Source organism: Phyllobates terribilis, unplaced genomic scaffold (assembly GCF_046119375.1).
Source record: "Phyllobates terribilis strain yellow unplaced genomic scaffold, ASM4611937v1 Scaffold_3__8_contigs__length_932513732, whole genome shotgun sequence".
Taxonomy (NCBI): Eukaryota; Metazoa; Chordata; class Amphibia; order Anura; family Dendrobatidae; genus Phyllobates; species Phyllobates terribilis.
The window spans coordinates 11,476,311-11,501,581 of record NW_027362763.1 but is presented as its reverse complement, the minus strand read 5'-3'; the positions used below and the strand labels follow the sequence as shown (position 1 = coordinate 11,501,581).

General features: G+C 45.0%; 1 protein-coding gene across 2 annotated transcripts in view; it reads left to right on the top strand.

Annotated features, from left to right (window-relative positions):
• Nucleotides 1–2,253: 2,253 nt before the first annotated feature.
• Nucleotides 2,254–25,271, top strand: part of DPYSL5 (dihydropyrimidinase like 5) — a 118,090-nt gene continuing 95,072 nt past the window's right edge. The window contains exon 1 of one of the 2 annotated variants that reach the window (XM_073673655.1): nt 2,254–2,416. The gene's annotated coding sequence lies outside the window, so the exon portion shown is untranslated. The remainder of the gene's footprint in view (nt 2,417–25,271) is intronic. The other variant, XM_073673653.1, reaches the window with a different exon arrangement.

Genomic DNA, 25,271 nt, shown 5'->3' with positions numbered 1-25,271 from the left:
TCTGTATACGTCTGTTCTCTCTCCTGTATACCGGACTCCGTATACGGCTGTTCTCTCTCCTGTATACCGGACTCTGTATAAGGCTGTTCTATGTCCTGTGTACGGACTCTGTAAACGGCTGTTCTCTCTCCTGTATACCAGACTCTGTATACGGCTGTTCTGTCTCCTGTATACCGGACTCTGTATACAGCTGTTCTCTCTCCTGTATACCGGACTCTGTATACGGCTGTTCTCTCTCCTGTATACCGGACTCTGTATACGGCTGTTCTCTCCCCTGTGTACGGTCTCTGTATACGGCTGTTCACTCTCCTGTATACCGGACTCTGTATACGGCTGTTCTCTCTCCTGTATACCGGACTCTGTATACGGCTGCTCTGTCTCCTGTATACCAGACTCTGTATACAGCTGTTCTCTCTCCTGTATACCGGACTCTGTGTACGGCTGTTCTCTCTCCTGTATACCGAACTCTGTATACGGCTGTTCTCTCTCCTGTGTACGGACTCTGTATACGGCTGTTCTCTCTCCTGTGTACGGACTCTGTATACGGCTGTTCTCTCTCCTGTATACCGGACTCTGTATATGGCTGTTCTCTCTCCTGTATACCGGACTCTGTATATGGCTGTTCTCTCTCCTGTATACCGGACTCTGTATACGGCTGTTCTCTCTCCTGTATACCGGACTCTGTATACGGCTGTTCTCTCTCCTGTATACCGGACTCTGTATACGGCTGTTCTCTCTCCTGTATATCGGACTCTGTATACGGCTGTTCTCTCTCCTGTATACCGGACTCTGTATACCTCTGATTTCTCTCCTGCATATCGGACTCTGTATACCTCTGATTTCTCTCCTGTACACCGGACTCTGTATACCTCTGATTTCTCTCCTGTATATTGGACTCTGTATACCTCTGATTTCTTTCCTGTATACCTCTGATTTCTCTCCTGTATACCGGACTCTTTATACCTCTGATTTCTCTCCTGTATACCGGACTCTGTATACCTTTGATTTCTTTCCTGTATACCTCTGATTTCTCTCCTGTATACCGGACTCTTTATACCTCTGATTTCTCTCCTGTATACCGGACTCTGTATACCTCTGATTTCTTTCCTGTATACCTCTGATTTCTCTCCTGTATACCGGACTCTGTATACCTCTGATTTGTCTCCCGTATACTTCTGTCCGCGGCGGACCTTACTTCTATGTTACCGTAGAGTTTTGCCTTTCTGGTCTTACTATCAGACACATATAATCTGATAGGCAGAAGCCGATCTGTGACCCCCTGGTGTCCCCGCCCCGGTGTGCGGTTCCTTTCTTCGGCCCCATATCTTATTATATTTAACGGACTGCACGTGTAATAACAATACTCGGGAACGTCCCAATAAGCTTCTATCGGGGGGGGGGGGCAGGAGACCCCCATCCCCAGTGTGGGGCCCAGCGCTCCTTTCGGAGGGCCAGAGACCCCCATCCCCAGCGTGGGGCCCAGCGCTCCTTTCGGGGGGCCTGAGACCCCCATCCCCAGCGTGGGGCCCTGCGCTCCTTTCGGGGGGCCTGAGACCCCCATCCCCAGCATGGGGCCCAGCGCTCCTTTCGGGGGGCCTGAGACCCCCATCCCCAGCGTGGGGCCCTGCGCTCCTTTCGGGGGGCCTGAGACCCCCATCCCCAGCGTGGGGCCCAGCGCTCCCACAGGAGCTCGTTGTAATCTCCAATTCTTAAGGAGGTGGACTGTGCCGCCTACAAGGCCCCGGTCACCGGCCGCGCTCCCAGGACGACACCGGTCACCAGTACTAAACACTTATCAGAAACCCCAGCGCCATCACCTCACAACTATAGAGATGGCGCAACCAAACCAATCTCTCCTCATGGACCTGGACCATGAGAGCGCAGAGACCCCAACACTTCTGCCATTGGTGGGGACCATGGCCCCTGTGTAATGGCCTCCTGAGGGTGGGGAGACCCCTGTGACTGGGGAGAGGGGAGGTCTCAGTCATTGTCAGGTACACCGGTCTCCATGGCAACCATCAGGCAATCCTTCTCCAGAGAACACAACTGCGACCTCCCAGTCCTAGCAGCCGCCCGCCGCAATGCACGCCGGGACATGGAGTCCTGAAGAAAGGAGAATACACTGAAGAGAAAGAGAGAAAACTACAATGAAATCTGACCAATCACATGCGCCCTTTGCGGACAGCCTACCCTGCTGCCTGAATTCCCGCTTATTGATTGGCGCATCACATGTCATTGCGCGCTGAGCTCCCGCCCTCCTGTGTCTCCAGTATCCCAAGCTGCTGTGAGAGGCGCACGGAGAGGAGCCCAACCCTGAGCCAGAAGCATCATCAGCAGCAGCAGCCGCAGCAGCCGCAGCAGCCGCAGCAGCAGCAGCCGCAGCCGCAGCAGCCTGCCACAGCCGGAGCCCGAGCAGGTGAGCGACCGCCGCCCGCACAGGACGGAGCAGTGCCCCGCAACGGCGCCGTGCGGGAGGACACCTGCACCCACAGCCATACAGCACCCCAATCCACACATCCCCCCATAACTCCATCACCCCCCCCCATAACTGCATCACACCCCCCGTACCTGCACCCCCAGCCCTACATCACATCCCCCATAACTGAATCACACCCCCCATACCTGCACCCCCAGCCCTACATCACATCCCCCATAACTGCATCACACCCCCCATAACTGCACCACCAGCCCTACATCACATCCCCCATAACTGAATCACACCCCCCATACCTGCACCCCCAGCCCTACATCACATCCCCCATAACTGCATCACACCCCCATACCTGCACCCCCAGCCCTACATCACATCCCCCATAACTGCATCACACCCCCATACCTGCACCACCAGCCCTACATCACATCCCCCATAACTGAATCACACCCCCCATACCTGCACCCCCAGCCCTACATCACATCCCCCATAACTGCATCACACCCCCATACCTGCACCACCAGCCCTACATCACATCCCCCATAACTGAATCACACCCCCCATACCTGCACCCCCAGCCCTACATCACATCCCCCATAACTGCATCACACCCCCCATAACTGCACCACCAGCCCTACATCACATCCCCCCATAACTGCATCACACCCCCCATAACTGCACCCCCAGCCCTACATCACATCCCCCATAACTGAATCACACCCCCCATACCTGCACCCCCAGCCCTACATCACATCCCCCATAACTGCATCACACCCCCCATAACTGCACCACCAGCCCTACATCACATCCCCCATAACTGAATCACACCCCCCATAACTGCACCACCAGCCCTACATCACATCCCCCATAACTGAATCACACCCCCTATACCTGCACCACCAGCCCTACATCACATCCCCCATAACTGAATCACACCCCCTATACCTGCACCACCAGCCCTACATCACATCCCCCATAACTGAATCACACCCCCCATACCTGCACCCCCAGCCCTACATCACATCCCCCATAACTGCATCCCACCCCCCATACCTGCACCCCCAGCCCTACATCACATCCCCCATAACTGCATCACACCCCCCATAACTGCACCACCAGCCCTACATCACATCCCCCATAACTGAATCACACCCCCCATACCTGCACCCCCAGCCCTACATCACATCCCCCATAACTGCATCCCACCCCCCATACCTGCACCCCCAGCCCTACATCACATCCCCCATAACTGCATCCCACCCCCCATACCTGCACCCCCAGCCCTACATCACATCCCCCATAACTGCATCACACCCCCCATAACTGCACCACCAGCCCTACATCACATCCCCCATAACTGAATCACACCCCCCATACCTGCACCCCCAGCCCTACATCACATCCCCCATAACTGCATCCCACCCCCCATACCTGCACCCCCAGCCCTACATCACATCCCCATAACTGCATCACACCCCCCATAACTGCACCACCAGCCCTACATCACATCCCCCATAACTGAATCACACCCCCCATACCTGCACCCCCAGCCCTACATCACATCCCCCATAACTGCACCCCCAGCCCTACATCACATCCCCCATAACTGCATCACACCTCCCATACCTGCACACCCAGCCCTACATCACATCCCCCATAACTGCATCACACACCCCATAACTGCACCACCAGCCCTACATCACATCCCCCCATAACTGCATCACACCCCCCATAACTGCTCCACCAGCCCTACATCACATCCCCCCATAACTGCATCACACCCCCAGCCCTACATCACATCCCCCATAACTGCACCTACATCCCCCCAGATCTGCACCCACATCCCCCCAGATCTGCATCACATCCCCCATAACTGCACCCACACCCCCCCAGATCTGCATCACACCCCCATAACTGCACCACCAGCCCTACATCACATCCCCCATAACTGCATCACACCCCCCATACCTGCACCCCCAGCCCCACATCACATCCCCCCATAACTGCATCACACCCCCCATACCTGCACCCCCTGCCCTACATCACATCCCTCATAACTGCACCCACATCCCCCAAGACCTTCATCACATCCCCCCATAACTGCATCACACCCCTATACCTGCATCCCCAGCCCTACATCACATCCCCCCATAACTGCATCACACACCCCATACCTGCACCCCCAGCCCCACATCACATCCCCCCATAACTGCATCACACCCCCCATACCTGCACCCCCAGCCCTACATCACATCCACCCATACCTGCACACCAAGCCCTACATCACATCCCCCATAACTGCACCCACATCCCCCAAGACCTTCATCACACCCCCCATAGCGGCATCACACCCCCCATAACTGCACCACCAGTCCTACATCACATCCCCCCATAACTGCACCCACACCCCCCACAGACCTGCATCACACCCCCCCATAACTGCACCCCAGACCCACATCACCCCATAGCTGTATTATACTCCAGAGCTGCACTCCCTATTCTGCTGGTGCAGTCACTGTGTACATACATTACATTACTGACCCTGAGTTACATCCTGTATTATACTCCAGAGCTGCACTCACTATTCTGCTGGTGCAGTCACTGTGTACATACATTACATTACTGATCCTGAGTTACATCCTGTATTATACTCCAGAGCTGCACTCACTGTTCTGCTGGTGCAATCACTGTGTACATATATTACATTACTGATCCTGAGTTACATCCTGTATTATACTCCAGAGCTGCACTCACTGTTCTGCTGGTGCAATCACTGTGTACATATATTACATTACTGATCCTGAGTTACATCCTGTATTATACCCCAGAGCTGCACTCACTATTCTGCTGGTGGAGTCACTGTGTACATACATTACTGATCCTGAGTTACATCCTGTAATATACTCCAGAGCTGCACTCACTATTCTGCTGGTGCAGTCACTGTGTACATACATTACATTACTGATCCTGAGTTACATCCTGTATTATACTCCAGAGCTGGACTCACTATTCTGCTGGTGCAGTCACTGTGTACATACATTACATTACTGATCCTGAGTTACCTCCTGTATTATACTCCAGAGCTGCACTCTCTATTCTGCTGGTGCAGTCACTGTGTACATACATTACATTACTGATCCTGAGTTACATCCTGTACTATACTCCAGAGCTGCACTCACTATTCTGCTGGTGCAGTCACTGTGTACGTATATTACATTACTGATCCTGAGTTACATCCTGTATTATACTCCAGAGCTGCACTCACTATTCTGCTGGTGCAGTCACTGTGTACATACATTACATTACTGATCCTGAGTTACCTCCTGTATTATACTCCAGAGCTGCACTCACTATTCTGCTGGTGCAGTCACTGTGTACATACATTACATTACTGATCCTGAGTTACATCCTGTATTATACTCCAGAGCTGCACTCACTATTCTGCTGGTGCAGTCACTGTGTACATACATTACATTACTGATCCTGAGTTACATCCTGTATTATACTCCAGAGCTGCACTCACTATTCTGCTGGTGCAGTCACTGTGTACATATATTACATTACCGATCCTGAGTTACCTCCTGTATTATACTCCAGAGCTGCACTCACTATTCTGCTGGTGCAGTCACTGTGTACATACATTACATTACTGATCCTGAGTTACATCCTGTATTATACTCCAGAGCTGCACTCACTATTCTGCTGGTGCAGTCACTGTGTACATATATTACATTACTGATCCTGAGTTACCTCCTGTATTATACTCCAGAGCTGCGCTCACTATTCTGCTGGTGCAATCACTGTGTACATACATTACATTACTGATCCTGAGTTACATCCTGTATTATACTCCAGAGCTGCGCTCACTATTCTGCTGGTGCAATCACTGTGTACATATATTACATTACTGATCCTGAGTTACATCCTGTATTATACTCCAGAGCTGCACTCACTGTTCTGCTGGTGCAATCACTGTGTACATATATTACATTACTGATCCTGAGTTACATCCTGTATTATACTCCAGAGCTGCACTCACTGTTCTGCTGGTGCAATCACTGTGTACATATATTACATTACTGATCCTGAGTTACATCCTGTATTATACCCCAGAGCTGCACTCACTATTCTGCTGGTGGAGTCACTGTGTACATACATTACTGATCCTGAGTTACATCCTGTAATATACTCCAGAGCTGCACTCACTATTCTGCTGGTGCAGTCACTGTGTACATACATTACATTACTGATCCTGAGTTACATCCTGTATTATACTCCAGAGCTGGACTCACTATTCTGCTGGTGCAGTCACTGTGTACATACATTACATTACTGATCCTGAGTTACCTCCTGTATTATACTCCAGAGCTGCACTCTCTATTCTGCTGGTGCAGTCACTGTGTACATACATTACATTACTGATCCTGAGTTACATCCTGTATTATACTCCAGAGCTGCACTCACTATTCTGCTGGTGCAGTCACTGTGTACGTATATTACATTACTGATCCTGAGTTACATCCTGTATTATACTCCAGAGCTGCACTCACTATTCTGCTGGTGCAGTCACTGTGTACATACATTACATTACTGATCCTGAGTTACCTCCTGTATTATACTCCAGAGCTGCACTCACTATTCTGCTGGTGCAGTCACTGTGTACATACATTACATTACTGATCCTGAGTTACATCCTGTATTATACTCCAGAGCTGCACTCACTATTCTGCTGGTGCAGTCACTGTGTACATACATTACATTACTGATCCTGAGTTACATCCTGTATTATACTCCAGAGCTGCACTCACTATTCTGCTGGTGCAGTCACTGTGTACATATATTACATTACCGATCCTGAGTTACCTCCTGTATTATACTCCAGAGCTGCACTCACTATTCTGCTGGTGCAGTCACTGTGTACATACATTACATTACTGATCCTGAGTTACATCCTGTATTATACTCCAGAGCTGCACTCACTATTCTGCTGGTGCAGTCACTGTGTACATATATTACATTACTGATCCTGAGTTACCTCCTGTATTATACTCCAGAGCTGCACTCACTATTCTGCTGGTGCAATCACTGTGTACATACATTACATTACTGATCCTGAGTTGCCTCCTGTATTATACTCCAGAGCTGCACTCACTATTCTGCTGGTGCAATCACTGTGTACATACTTTACATTACTGATCCTGAGTTACCTCCTGTATTATACTCCAGAGCTGGGCTCACTATTCTGCTGGTGCAGTCACTGTGTACATTACATTACTGATCCTGAGTTACATCCTGTATTATACTCCAGAGCTGCACTCACTATTCTGCTAGTTCAGTCACTGTGTACATACATTACATTACTGATCCTGAGTTACATTCTGTATTATACTCCAGAGCTGCACTCACTATTCTGCTGGTGCAGTGAGTGTGTACATACATTACATTACTGATCCTGAGTTACATCCTGTATTATACTCCAGAGCTGCACTCACTGTTCTGCTGGTGCAGTCACTGTGTACATACATTACATTACTGATCCTGAGTTACCTCCTGTATTATACTCCAGAGCTGCACTCACTATTCTGCTGGTGCAATCACTGTGTACATACATTACATTACTGATCCTGAGTTACCTCCTGTATTATACTCCAGAGCTGGGCTCACTATTCTGCTGGTGCAGTCACTGTGTACATACATTACTGATCCTGAGTTACATCCTGTATTATACTCCAGAGCTGCACTCACTATTCTGCTGGTGGAGTCACTGTGTACATACATTACATTACTGATCCTGAGTTACCTCCTCTATTATACTCCAGAGCTGCACTCACTATTCTGCTGGTGCAGTCACTGTGTACATACATTACATTACTGATCCTGAGTTACATCCTGTATTATACCCCAGAACTGCACTCACTGTGTACATACATTACATTACTGATCCTGAGTTACATCCTGTATTATACTCCAGAGCTGCACTCACTATTCTGCTGGTGCAATCACTGTGTACATACATTACATTACTGATCCTGAGTTACCTCCTGTATTATACTCCAGAGCTGGGCTCACTATTCTGCTGGTGCAGTCACTGTGTACATTACATTACTGATCCTGAGTTACATCCTGTATTATACTCCAGAGCTGCACTCACTATTCTGCTAGTTCAGTCACTGTGTACATACATTACATTACTGATCCTGAGTTACATCCTGTATTATACTCCAGAGCTGCGCTCACTATTCTGCTGGTGCAATCACTGTGTACATATATTACATTACTGATCCTGAGTTACATCCTGTATTATACTCCAGAGCTGCACTCACTGTTCTGCTGGTGCAATCACTGTGTACATATATTACATTACTGATCCTGAGTTACATCCTGTATTATACTCCAGAGCTGCACTCACTGTTCTGCTGGTGCAATCACTGTGTACATATATTACATTACTGATCCTGAGTTACATCCTGTATTATACCCCAGAGCTGCACTCACTATTCTGCTGGTGGAGTCACTGTGTACATACATTACTGATCCTGAGTTACATCCTGTAATATACTCCAGAGCTGCACTCACTATTCTGCTGGTGCAGTCACTGTGTACATACATTACATTACTGATCCTGAGTTACATCCTGTATTATACTCCAGAGCTGGACTCACTATTCTGCTGGTGCAGTCACTGTGTACATACATTACATTACTGATCCTGAGTTACCTCCTGTATTATACTCCAGAGCTGCACTCTCTATTCTGCTGGTGCAGTCACTGTGTACATACATTACATTACTGATCCTGAGTTACATCCTGTATTATACTCCAGAGCTGCACTCACTATTCTGCTGGTGCAGTCACTGTGTACGTATATTACATTACTGATCCTGAGTTACATCCTGTATTATACTCCAGAGCTGCACTCACTATTCTGCTGGTGCAGTCACTGTGTACATACATTACATTACTGATCCTGAGTTACCTCCTGTATTATACTCCAGAGCTGCACTCACTATTCTGCTGGTGCAGTCACTGTGTACATACATTACATTACTGATCCTGAGTTACATCCTGTATTATACTCCAGAGCTGCACTCACTATTCTGCTGGTGCAGTCACTGTGTACATACATTACATTACTGATCCTGAGTTACATCCTGTATTATACTCCAGAGCTGCACTCACTATTCTGCTGGTGCAGTCACTGTGTACATATATTACATTACCGATCCTGAGTTACCTCCTGTATTATACTCCAGAGCTGCACTCACTATTCTGCTGGTGCAGTCACTGTGTACATACATTACATTACTGATCCTGAGTTACATCCTGTATTATACTCCAGAGCTGCACTCACTATTCTGCTGGTGCAGTCACTGTGTACATATATTACATTACTGATCCTGAGTTACCTCCTGTATTATACTCCAGAGCTGCACTCACTATTCTGCTGGTGCAATCACTGTGTACATACATTACATTACTGATCCTGAGTTGCCTCCTGTATTATACTCCAGAGCTGCACTCACTATTCTGCTGGTGCAATCACTGTGTACATACTTTACATTACTGATCCTGAGTTACCTCCTGTATTATACTCCAGAGCTGGGCTCACTATTCTGCTGGTGCAGTCACTGTGTACATTACATTACTGATCCTGAGTTACATCCTGTATTATACTCCAGAGCTGCACTCACTATTCTGCTAGTTCAGTCACTGTGTACATACATTACATTACTGATCCTGAGTTACATTCTGTATTATACTCCAGAGCTGCACTCACTATTCTGCTGGTGCAGTGAGTGTGTACATACATTACATTACTGATCCTGAGTTACATCCTGTATTATACTCCAGAGCTGCACTCACTGTTCTGCTGGTGCAGTCACTGTGTACATACATTACATTACTGATCCTGAGTTACCTCCTGTATTATACTCCAGAGCTGCACTCACTATTCTGCTGGTGCAATCACTGTGTACATACATTACATTACTGATCCCGAGTTACCTCCTGTATTATACTCCAGAGCTGGGCTCACTATTCTGCTGGTGCAGTCACTGTGTACATACATTACTGATCCTGAGTTACATCCTGTATTATACTCCAGAGCTGCACTCACTATTCTGCTGGTGGAGTCACTGTGTACATACATTACATTACTGATCCTGAGTTACCTCCTCTATTATACTCCAGAGCTGCACTCACTATTCTGCTGGTGCAATCACTGTGTACATACATTACATTACTGATCCTGAGTTACCTCCTGTATTATACTCCAGAGCTGCACTCACTATTCTGCTGGTGCAATCACTGTGTACATACATTACATTACTGATCCTGAGTTACCTCCTGTATTATACTCCAGAGCTGGGCTCACTATTCTGCTGGTGCAGTCACTGTGTACATTACATTACTGATCCTGAGTTACATCCTGTATTATACTCCAGAGCTGCACTCACTATTCTGCTAGTTCAGTCACTGTGTACATACATTACATTACTGATCCTGAGTTACATCCTGTATTATACTCCAGAGCTGCACTCACTATTCTGCTGGTGCAATCACTGTGTACATACATTACATTACTGATCCTGAGTTACCTCCTGTATTATACTCCAGAGCTGGGCTCACTATTCTGCTGGTGCAGTCACTGTGTACATTACATTACTGATCCTGAGTTACATCCTGTATTATACTCCAGAGCTGCACTCACTATTCTGCTAGTTCAGTCACTGTGTACATACATTACATTACTGATCCTGAGTTACATCCTGTATTATACTCCAGAGCTGCACTCACTATTCTGCTGGTGCAGTGAGTGTGTACATACATTACATTACTGATCCTGAGTTACATCCTGTATTATACTCCAGAGCTGCACTCACTGTTCTGCTGGTGCAGTCACTGTGTACATACATTACATTACTGATCCTGAGTTACCTCCTGTATTATACTCCAGAGCTGCACTCACTATTCTGCTGGTGCAGTCACTGTGTACATACATTACATTACTGATCCTGAGTTACCTCCTGTATTATACTCCAGAGCTGCACTCACTATTCTGCTGGTGCAATCACTGTGTACATACATTACATTACTGATCCTGAGTTACCTCCTGTATTATACTCCAGAGCTGGGCTCACTATTCTGCTGGTGCAGTCACTGTGTACATTACATTACTGATCCTGAGTTACATCCTGTATTGTACTCCAGAGCTGCACTCACTATTCTGCTGGTGGAGTCACTGTGTACATACATTACATTACTGATCCTGAGTTACCTCCTCTATTATACTCCAGAGCTGCACTCACTATTCTGCTGGTGCAGTCACTGTGTACATACATTACATTACTGATCCTGAGTTACATCCTGTATTATACCCCAGAGCTGCACTCACTGTGTACATACATTACATTACTGATCCTGAGTTACATCCTGTATTATACTCCAGAGCTGCACTCACTATTCTGCTGGTGCAGACACTGTGTACATACATTACATTACTGATCCTGAGTTACATCCTGTATTATACTCCAGAGCTGCACTCACTATTCTGCTGGTGCAGTCACTGTGTACATACATTACATTACTGATCCTGAGTTACCTCCTGTATTATACTCCAGAGCTGCACTCACTATTCTGCTGGTGCAGTCACTGTGTACATACATTACATTACTGATCCTCAGTTACATCCTGTATTCTACTCCAGAGCTGCACTCACTATTCTGCTGGTGCAGTCACTGTGTACATACATTACATTACTGATCCTGAGTTACCTCCTGTATTATACTCCAGAGCTGCACTCACTATTCTGCTGGTGCAGTCACTGTGTACATACATTACATTACTGATCCTGAGTTACATCCTGTATTATACTCCAGAGCAGCACTCACTATTCTGCTGGTGCAGTCACTGTGTACATACATTACATTACTGATCCTGAGTTACATCCTGTATTATCATCCAGAGCTGCACTCACTATTCTGCTGGTGCAGTCACTGTGTACATACATTACATTACTGATCCTGAGTTACATCCTGTATTATACTCCAGAGCTGCACTCTCTATTCTGCTGGTGCAGTCACTGTGTACATACATTACATTACCGATCCTGAGTTACATCCTGTATTATACCCAAGAGCTGCACTCACTATTCTGCTGGTGCAGTCACTGTGTACATAAATTACATTACTGATCCTGAGTTACCTCCTGTATTATACTCCAGAGCTGCACTCACTATTCTGCTGGTGCAGTCACTGTGTACATACATTACATTACTGATCCTGAGTTACATCCTGTATTATACTCCAGAGCTGCACTCTCTATTCTGCTGGTGCAGTCACTGTGTACATACATTACATTACTGATCCTGAGTTACATCCTGTATTATACTCCAGAGCTGCACTCTCTATTCTGCTGGTGCAGTCACTGTGTACATACATTACATTACTGATCCTGAGTTACATCCTGTATTATACCCCAGAGCTGCACTCACTATTCTGCTGGTGCAGTCACTGTGTACATACATTACATTACTGATCCTGAGTTACATCCTGTATTATACTCCAGAGCTGCACTCACTATTCTGCTGGTGCAGACACTGTGTACATGCATTACATTACTGATCCTGAGTTACATCCTGTATTATACTCCAGAGCTGCACTCTCTATTCTGCTGGTGCAGTCACTGTGTACATACATTACATTACTGATCCTGAGTTACCTCCTGTATTATACTCCAGAGCTGCACTCACTATTCTGCTGGTGCAGTCACTGTGTACATACATTACTGATCCTGAGTTACCTCCTGTATTATACTCCAGAGCTGCACTCACTGTTCTGCTGGTGCAGTCAATGTGTACATACATTATATTACTGATCCTGAGTTACATCCTGTATTATACTCCAGAGCTGCACTCGCTATTCTGCTGGTGCAATCACTGTGTACATACATTACATTACTGATCCTGAGTTACATCCTGTATTATACTCCAGATCTGCACTCACTATTCTGCTGGTGCAGTCACTGTGTACATACATTACTGATCCTGAGTTACATCCTGTATTATACTCCAGAGCTGCACTCACTATTCTGCTGGTGCAGTCACTGTGTACATACATTACATTACTGATCCTGAGTTACCTCCTGTATTATACTCCAGATCTGCACTCACTATTCTGCTGGTGCAGTCACTGTGTACATACATTACTGATCCTGAGTTACATCCTGTATTATACTCCAGAGCTGCACTCACTATTCTGCTGGTGCAGTCACTGTGTACATACATTACATTACTGATCCTGAGTTACATCCTGTATTATACTCCAGAGCTGCATTCACTATTCTGCTGGTGCAATCACTGTGTACATACATTACATTACTGATCCTGAGTTACCTCCTGTATTATACTCCAGAGCTGCACTCACTATTCTGCTGGTGCAGTCACTGTGTACATTACATTACTGATCCTGAGTTACATCCTGTATTATACTCCAGAGCTGCACTCACTATTCTGCTAGTTCAGTCACTGTGTACATACATTACATTACTGATCCTGAGTTACATCCTGTATTATACTCCAGAGCTGCACTCACTATTCTGCTGGTGCAGTGAGTGTGTACATACATTACATTACTGATCCTGAGTTTAAACCCTGTATTATACTCCAGAGCTGCACTCACTGTTCTGCTGGTGCAGTCACTGTGTACATACATTACATTACTGATCCTGAGTTACCTCCTGTATTATACTCCAGAGCTGCACTCACTATTCTGCTGGTGCAATCACTGTGTACATACATTACATTACTGATCCTGAGTTACATCCTGTATTATACTCCAGAGCTGCACTCACTATTCTGCTGGTGCAGTCACTGTGTACATTACATTACTGATCCTGAGTTACATCCTGTATTATACTCCAGAGCTGCACTCACTATTCTGCTAGTTCAGTCACTGTGTACATACATTACATTACTGATCCTGAGTTACATCCTGTATTATACTCCAGAGCTGCACTCACTATTCTGCTGGTGCAGTGAGTGTGTACATACATTACATTACTGATCCTGAGTTTAAACCCTGTATTATACTCCAGAGCTGCACTCACTGTTCTGCTGGTGCAGTCACTGTGTACATACATTACATTACTGATCCTGAGTTACCTCCTGTATTATACTCCAGAGCTGCACTCACTATTCTGCTGGTGCAATCACTGTGTACATACATTACATTACTGATCCTGAGTTACCTCCTGTATTATACTCCAGAGCTGGGCTCACTATTCTGCTGGTGCAGTCACTGTGTACATTACATTACTGATCCTGAGTTACATCCTGTATTATACTCCAGAGCTGCACTCACTATTTTGCTGGTGGAGTCACTGTGTACATAGATTACATTACTGATCCTGAGTTACCTCCTCTATTATACTCCAGAGCTGCACTCACTATTCTGCTGGTGCAGTCACTGTGTACATACATTACATTACTGATCCTGAGTTACCTCCTGTATTATACTCCAGAGCTGCACTCACTATTCTGCTGGTGCAGTCACTGTGTACATACATTACATTACTGATCCTGAGTTACATCCTGTATTATACTCCAGAGCTGCACTCTCTATTCTGCTGGTGCAGTCACTGTGTACATACATTACATTACTGATCCTGAGTTACATCCTGTATTATACCCAAGAGCTGCACTCACTATTCTGCTGGTGCAGTCACTGTGTACATACATTACATTACTGATCCTGAGTTACCTCCTGTATTACACTCCAGAGCTGCACTCACTATTCTGCTGGTGCAGTCACTGTGTACATACATTACATTACTGATCCTGAGTTACATCCTGTATTATACTCCAGAGCTGCACTCTCTATTCTGCTGGTGCAGTCACTGTGTACATACATTACATTACTGATCCTGAGTTACCTCCTGTATTATACTCCAGAGCTGCACTCACTATTCTGCTGGTGCAGTCACTGTGTACATACATTACTGATCCTGAGTTACCTCCTGTATTATACTCCAGAGCTGCACTCACTGTTCTGCTGGTGCAGTCAATGTGTACATACATTATATTACTGATCCTGAGTTACATCCTGTATTATACTCCAGAGCTGCACTCGCTATTCTGCTGGTGCAATCACTGTGTACATACATTACATTACTGATCCTGAGTTACATCCTATATTATACTCCAGATCTGCACTCACTATTCTGCTGGTGCAGTCACTGTGTACATACAATACATTACTGATCCTGAGTTACATCCTGTATTATACTCCAGAGCTGCACTCACTATTCTGCTGGTGCAGTCACTGTGTACATACAATACATTACTGATCCTGAGTTACATCCTGTATTATACTCCAGAGCTGCACTCACTATTCTGCTGGTGCAGTCACTGTGTACATACATTACATTACTGATCCTGAGTTACCTCCTGTATTATACTCCAGAGCTGGGCTCACTATTCTGCTGGTGCAGTCACTGTGTACATTACATTACTGATCCTGAGTTACATCCTGTATTATACTCCAGAGCTGCACTCACTATTCTGCTACTTCAGTCACTGTGTACATACATTACATTACTGATCCTGAGTTACATCCTGTATTATACTCCAGAGCTGCACTCACTATTCTGCTGGTGCAGTCACTGTGTACATACATTACATTACTGATCCTGAGTTACCTCCTGTATTATACTCCAGAGCTGCACTCACTATTCTGCTGGTGCAATCACTGTGTACATACATTACATTACTGATCCTGAGTTACCTCCTGTATTATACTCCAGAGCTGGGCTCACTATTCTGCTGGTGCAGTCACTGTGTACATTACATTACTGATCCTGAGTTACCTCCTGTATTATACTCCAGAGCTGCACTCACTATTCTGCTGGTGGAGTCACTGTGTACATACATTATATTACTGATCCTGAGTTACCTCCTCTATTATACTCCAGAGCTGCACTCATTATTCTGCTGGTGCAGTCACTGTGTACATACATTACATTACTGATCCTGAGTTAAATCCTGTATTATACCCCAGAGCTGCACTCACTGTGTACATACATTACATTACTGATCCTGAGTTACATCCTGTATTATACTCCAGAGCTGCACTCACTATTCTGCTGGTGCAGACACTGTGTACATACATTACATTACTGATCCTGAGTTACCTCCTGTATTATACTCTAGAGCTGGGCTCACTATTCTGCTGGTGCAGTCACTGTGTACATTACATTACTGATCCTGAGTTACATCCTGTATTATACTCCAGAGCTGCACTCACTATTCTGCTAGTTCAGTCACTGTGTACATACATTACATTACTGATCCTGAGTTACATCCTGTATTATACTCCAGAGCTGCACTCACTATTCTGCTGGTGCAGTCACTGTGTACATACATTACATTACTGATCCTGAGTTACCTCCTGTATTATACTCCAGAGCTGCACTCACTGTTCTGCTGGTGCAGTCACTGTGTACATACATTACATTACTGATCCTGAGTTACATCCTGTATTATACTCCAGAGCTGCACTCACTGTTCTGCTGGTGCAGTCACTGTGTACATACATTACATTACTGATCCTGAGTTACCTCCTGTATTATACTCCAGAGCTGCACTCACTATTCTGCTGGTGCAATCACTGTGTACATACATTACATTACTGATCCTGAGTTACCTCCTGTATTATACTCCAGAGCTGGGCTCACTATTCTGCTGGTGCAGTCACTGTGTACATTACATTACTGATCCTGAGTTACGTCCTGTATTATACTCCAGAGCTGCACTCACTATTCTGCTGGTGGAGTCACTGTGTACATACATTACATTACTGATCCTGAGTTACCTCCTCTATTATACTCCAGAGCTGCACTCACTATTCTGCTGGTGCAGTCACTGTGTACATACATTACATTACTGATCCTGAGTTACCTCCTGTATTATACTCCAGAGCTGCACTCACTATTCTGCTGGTGCAGTCACTGTGTACATACATTACATTACTGATCCTCAGTTACATCCTGTATTATACTCCAGAGCTGCACTCACTATTCTGCTGGTGGAGTCACTGTGTGCATACATTACTGATCCTGAGTTACATCCTGTATTATCATCCAGAGCTGCACTCACTATTCTGCTGGTGCAGTCACTGTTTACATACATTACATTACTGATCCTGAGTTACATCCTGTATTATACTCCAGAGCTGCACTCTCTATTCTGCTGGTGCAGTCACTGTGTACATACATTACATTACTGATCCTGAGTTACCTCCTGTATTATACTCCAGAGCTGCACTCACTATTCTGCTGGTGCAGTCACTGTGTACATACATTACATTACTGATCCTGAGTTACATCCTGTATTATACTCCAGAGCTGCACTCACTGTTCTGCTGGTGCAGTCACTGTGTACATACATTACATTACTGATCCTGAGTTACCTCCTGTATTATACTCCAGAGCTGCACTCACTATTCTGCTGGTGCAATCACTGTGTACATACATTACATTACTGATCCTGAGTTACCTCCTGTATTATACTCCAGAGCTGGGCTCACTATTCTGCTGGTGCAGTCACTGTGTACATTACATTACTGATCCTGAGTTACCTCCTGTATTATACTCCAGAGCTGCACTCACTATTCTGCTGGTGCAATCACTGTGTGCATACATTACATTACTGATCCTGAGTTACGTCCTGTATTATACTCCAGAGCTGCACTCACTATTCTGCTGGTGGAGTCACTGTGTACATACATTACATTACTGATCCTGAGTTACCTCCTCTATTATACTCCAGAGCTGCACTCTCTATTCTGCTGGTGCAGTCACTGTGTACATACATTACATTACTGATCCTGAGTTACCTCCTGTATTATACTCCAGAGCTGCACTCACTATTCTGCTGGTGCAGTCACTGTGTACATACATTACTGATCCTGAGTTACCTCCTGTATTATACTCCAGAGCTGCACTCACTGTTCTGCTGGTGCAGTCAATGTGTACATACATTATATTACTGATCCTGAGTTACATCCTGTATTATACTCCAGAGCTGCACTCACTATTCTGCTGGTGCAGTCACTGTGTACATACATTACATTACTGACCCTGAGTTACATCCTGTATTATACTCCAGATCTGCACTCACTATTCTGCTGGTGCAGTCACTGTGTACATACATTACATTACTGATCCTGAGTTACATCCTGTATTATACTCCAGAGCTGCACTCACTATTCTGCTGGTGCAATCACTGTGTACATACATTACATTACTGATCCTGAGTTACCTCCTGTATTATACTCCAGAGCTGGGCTCACTATTCTGCTGGTGCAGTCACTGTGTACATTACATTACTGATCCTGAGTTACATCCTGTATTATACTCCAGAGCTGCACTCACTATTCTGCTAGTTCAGTCACTGTGTACATACATTACATTACTGATCCTGAGTTTAAATCCTGTATTATACTCCAGAGCTGCACTCACTGTTCTGCTGGTGCAGTCACTGTGTACATACATTACATTACTGATCCTGAGTTACCTCCTGTATTATACTCCAGAGCTGCACTCACTATTCTGCTGGTGCAATCACTGTGTACATACATTACATTCCTGATCCTGAGTTACCTCCTGTATTATACTCCAGAGCTGGGCTCACTATTCTGCTGGTGCAGTCACTGTGTACATTACATTACTGATCCTGAGTTACATCCTGTATTATACTCCAGAGCTGCACTCACTATTCTGCTGGTGGAGTCACTGTGTACATACATTATATTACTGATCCTGAGTTACCTCCTCTATTATACTCCAGAGCTGCACTCACTATTCTGCTGGTGCAGTCACTGTGTACATACATTACATTACTGATCCTGAGTTACATCCTGTATTATACCCCAGAGCTGCACTCACTGTGTACATACATTACATTACTGATCCTGAGTTACATCCTGTATTATACTCCAGAGCTGCACTCACTATTCTGCTGGTGCAGACACTGTGTACATACATTACATTACTGATCCTGAGTTACCTCCTGTATTATACTCCAGAGCTGCACTCACTATTCTGCTGGTGCAGTCACTGTGTACATTACATTACTGATCCTGAGTTACATCCTGTATTATACTCCAGAGCTGCACTCACTATTCTGCTAGTTCAGTCACTGTGTACATACATTACATTACTGATCCTGAGTTACATCCTGTATTATACTCCAGAGCTGCACTCACTATTCTGCTGGTGCAGTGAGTGTGTACATACATTACATTACTGATCCTGAGTTACATCCTGTATTATACTCCAGAGCTGCACTCACTGTTCTGCTGGTGCAGTCACTGTGTACATACATTACATTACTGATCCTGAGTTACCTCCTGTATTATACTCCAGAGCTGCACTCACTATTCTGCTGGTGCAATCACTGTGTACATACATTACATTACTGATCCTGAGTTACCTCCTGTATTATACTCCAGAGCTGGGCTCACTATTCTGCTGGTGCAGTCACTGTGTACATACATTACATTACTGATCCTCAGTTACATCCTGTATTATACTCCAGAGCTGCACTCACTATTCTGCTGGTGGAGTCACTGTGTGCATACATTACTGATCCTGAGTTACATCCTGTATTATCATCCAGAGCTGCACTCACTATTCTGCTGGTGCAGTCACTGTTTACATACATTACATTACTGATCCTGAGTTACATCCTGTATTATACTCCAGAGCTGCACTCTCTATTCTGCTGGTGCAGTCACTGTGTACATACATTACATTACTGATCCTGAGTTACATCCTGTATTATACCCAAGAGCTGCACTCACTATTCTGCTGGTGCAGTCACTGTGTACATACATTACATTACTGATCCTGAGTTACCTCCTGTATTATACTCCAGAGCTGCACTCACTATTCTGCTGGTGCAGTCACTGTGTACATACATTACATTACTGATCCTGAGTTACATCCTGTATTATACTCCAGAGCTGCACTCACTGTTCTGCTGGTGCAGTCACTGTGTACATACATTACATTACTGATCCTGAGTTACCTCCTGTATTATACTCCAGAGCTGCACTCACTATTCTGCTGGTGCAATCACTGTGTACATACATTACATTACTGATCCTGAGTTACCTCCTGTATTATACTCCAGAGCTGGGCTCACTATTCTGCTGGTGCAGTCACTGTGTACATTACATTACTGATCCTGAGTTACCTCCTGTATTATACTCCAGAGCTGCACTCACTATTCTGCTGGTGCAATCACTGTGTACATACATTACATTACTGATCCTGAGTTACGTCCTGTATTATACTCCAGAGCTGCACTCACTATTCTGCTGGTGGAGTCACTGTGTACATACATTACATTACTGATCCTGAGTTACCTCCTCTATTATACTCCAGAGCTGCACTCTCTATTCTGCTGGTGCAGTCACTGTGTACATACATTACATTACTGATCCTGAGTTACCTCCTGTATTATACTCCAGAGCTGCACTCACTATTCTGCTGGTGCAGTCACTGTGTACATACATTACTGATCCTGAGTTACCTCCTGTATTATACTCCAGAGCTGCACTCACTGTTCTGCTGGTGCAGTCAATGTGTACATACATTATATTACTGATCCTGAGTTACATCCTGTATTATACTCCAGAGCTGCACTCACTATTCTGCTGGTGCAGTCACTGTGTACATACATTACATTACTGACCCTGAGTTACATCCTGTATTATACTCCAGATCTGCACTCACTATTCTGCTGGTGCAGTCACTGTGTACATACATTACATTACTGATCCTGAGTTACATCCTGTATTATACTCCAGAGCTGCACTCACTATTCTGCTGGTGCAATCACTGTGTACATACATTACATTACTGATCCTGAGTTACCTCCTGTATTATACTCCAGAGCTGGGCTCACTATTCTGCTGGTGCAGTCACTGTGTACATTACATTACTGATCCTGAGTTACATCCTGTATTATACTCCAGAGCTGCACTCACTATTCTGCTAGTTCAGTCACTGTGTACATACATTACATTACTGATCCTGAGTTACATCCTGTATTATACTCCAGAGCTGCACTCACTATTCTGCTGGTGCAGTCACTGTGTACATACATTACATTACTGATCCTGAGTTTAAATCCTGTATTATACTCCAGAGCTGCACTCACTGTTCTGCTGGTGCAGTCACTGTGTACATACATTACATTACTGATCCTGAGTTACCTCCTGTATTATACTCCAGAGCTGCACTCACTATTCTGCTGGTGCAATCACTGTGTACATACATTACATTCCTGATCCTGAGTTACCTCCTGTATTATACTCCAGAGCTGGGCTCACTATTCTGCTGGTGCAGTCACTGTGTACATTACATTACTGATCCTGAGTTACATCCTGTATTATACTCCAGAGCTGCACTCACTATTCTGCTGGTGGAGTCACTGTGTACATACATTATATTACTGATCCTGAGTTACCTCCTCTATTATACTCCAGAGCTGCACTCACTATTCTGCTGGTGCAGTCACTGTGTACATACATTACATTACTGATCCTGCGTTACATCCTGTATTATACCCCAGAGCTGCACTCACTGTGTACATACATTACATTACTGATCCTGAGTTACATCCTGTATTATACTCCAGAGCTGCACTCACTATTCTGCTGGTGCAGACACTGTGTACATACATTACATTACTGATCCTGAGTTACCTCCTGTATTATACTCCAGAGCTGCACTCACTATTCTGCTGGTGCAGTCACTGTGTACATTACATTACTGATCCTGAGTTACATCCTGTATTATACTCCAGAGCTGCACTCACTATTCTGCTAGTTCAGTCACTGTGTACATACATTACATTACTGATCCTGAGTTACCTCCTGTATTATACTCCAGAGCTGCACTCACTATTCTGCTGGTGCAGTCACTGTGTACATTACATTACTGATCCTGAGTTACATCCTGTATTATACTCCAGAGCTGCACTCACTATTCTGCTGGTGCAGTGAGTGTGTACATACATTACATTACTGATCCTGAGTTACCTCCTGTATTATACTCCAGAGCTGCACTCACTATTCTGCTGGTGCAATCACTGTGTACATACATTACATTACTGATCCTGAGTTACCTCCTGTATTATACTCCAGAGCTGGGCTCACTATTCTGCTGGTGCAGTCACTGTGTACATATATTACATTACTGATCCTGAGTTACATCCTGTATTATACTCCAGAGCTGCACTCACTATTCTGCTGGTGGAGTCACTGTGTACATACATTACATTACTGATCCTGAGTTACATCCTGTATTATACTCCAGAGCTGCACTCACTATTCTGCTGGTGCAGTCACTGTGTACATACATTACATTACTGATCCTGAGTTACATCCTGTATTATACTCCAGAGCTGCACTCACTATTCTGCTGGTGCAGACACTGTGTACATACATTACATTACTGATCCTGAGTTACATCCTGTATGATACTCCAGAGCTGCACTCACTATTCTGCTGGTGCAGTCACTGTGTACATACATTACATTACTGATCCTGAGTTACCTCCTGTATTATACTCCAGAGCTGCACTCACTATTCTGCTGGTGCAGTCACTGTGTACATACATTACATTACTGATCCTCAGTTACATCCTGTATTATACTCCAGAGCTGCACTCACTATTCTGCTGGTGGAGTCACTGTGTGCATACATTACTGATCCTGAGTTACATCCTGTATTATCATTCAGAGCTGCACTCACTATTCTGCTGGTGCAGTCACTCTGTACATACATTACATTACTGATCCTGAGTTACATCCTGTATTATACTCCAGAGCTGCACTCACTATTCTGCTGGTGTAGTCACTGTGTACATACATTACATTACTGATCCAGAGTTACCTCCTGTATTATACTCCAGAGCTGCACTCACTATTCTGCTGGTGCAGTCACTGTGTACATACATTACATTACTGATCCTGAGTTACATCCTGTATTATACTCCAGAGCTGCACTCTCTATTCTGCTGGTGCAGTCACTGTGTACATACATTTCATTACTGATCCTGAGTTACATCCTGTATTATCCTCCAGAGCTGCACTCACTATTCTGCTGGTGGAGTCACTGTGTACATACATTACATTACTGATCCTGAGTTACATCCTGTATTATACCCAAGAGCTGCACTCACTATTCTGCTGGTGCAGTCACTGTGTACATACATTACATTACTGATCCTGAGTTACCTCCTGTATTATACTCCAGAGCTGCACTCACTATTCTGCTGGTGCAGTCACTGTGTACATACATTACATTACTGATCCTGAGTTACATCCTTTATTATACTCCAGAGCTGCACTCACTATTCTGCTGGTGCAGACACTGTGTACATACATTACGTTACTGATCCTGAGTTACATCCTGTATTATACTCCAGAGCTGCACTCTCTATTCTGCTGGTGCAGTCACTGTGTACATGCATTACATTACTGATCCTGAGTTACATCCTGTATTATACTCCAGAGCTGCACTCTCTATTCTGCTGGTGCAGTCACTGTGTACATACATTACATTACTGATCCTGAGTTACATCCTGTATTATACTCCAGAGCTGCACTCACTATTCTGCTGGTGCAGTCACTGTGTACATACATTACTGATCCTGAGTTACCTCCTGTATTATACTCCAGAGCTGCACTCACTGTTCTGCTGGTGCAGTCAATGTGTACATACATTATATTACTGATCCTGAGTTACATCCTGTATTATACTCCAGAGCTGCACTCGCTATTCTGCTGGTGCAATCACTGTGTACATACATTACATTACTGATCCTGAGTTACATCCTATATTATACTCCAGACCTGCACTCACTATTCTGCTGGTGCAGTCACTGTGTACATACATTACTGATCCTGAGTTACATCCTGTATTATACTCCAGAGCTGCACTCACTATTCTGCTGGTGCAGTTACTGTGTACATACATTACATTACTGATCCTGAGTTACATCCTGTATTATACTCCAGAGCTGCACTCACTATTCTGCTGGTGCAGTCACTGTGTACATACATTACATTACTGATCCTGAGTTACATCCTGTATTATACTCCAGAGCTGCACTCACTATTCTGCTGGTGCAGTCACTGTGTACATACATTACATTACTGATGCTGAGTTACACCCTGTATTATACTCCAGAGCTGCACTCACTATTCTGCTGGTGCAGTCACTGTGTACATACATTACATTACTGATCCTGAGTTACATCCTGTATTATACTCCAGAGCTGCACTCACTATTCTGCTGGTGCAGACACTGTGTACCTACATTACATTACTGATCCTGAGTTACATCCTGTATTATACTCCAGAGCTGCACTCTCTATTCTGCTGGTGCAGTCACTGTGTACATACATTACTGATCCTGAGTTACATCCTGTATTATACTCCAGAGCTGCACTCACTATTCTGCTGGTGCAGTCACTGTGTACATAAATTACATTACTGATCCTGAGTTACATCCTGTATTATACTCCAGAGCTGCACTCACTATTATGCTGGTGCAGTCACTGTGTACATACATTACATTACTGATCCTGAGTTACATCCTGTATTATACTCCAGAGCTGCACTCACTATTCTGCTGGTGCAGTCACTGTGTACATACATTACATTACTGATCCTGAGTTACATCCTGTATTATACTCCAGAGCTGCACTCACTATTCTGCTGGTGCAGTCACTGTGTACATACATTACATTACTGATCCTGAGTTACATCC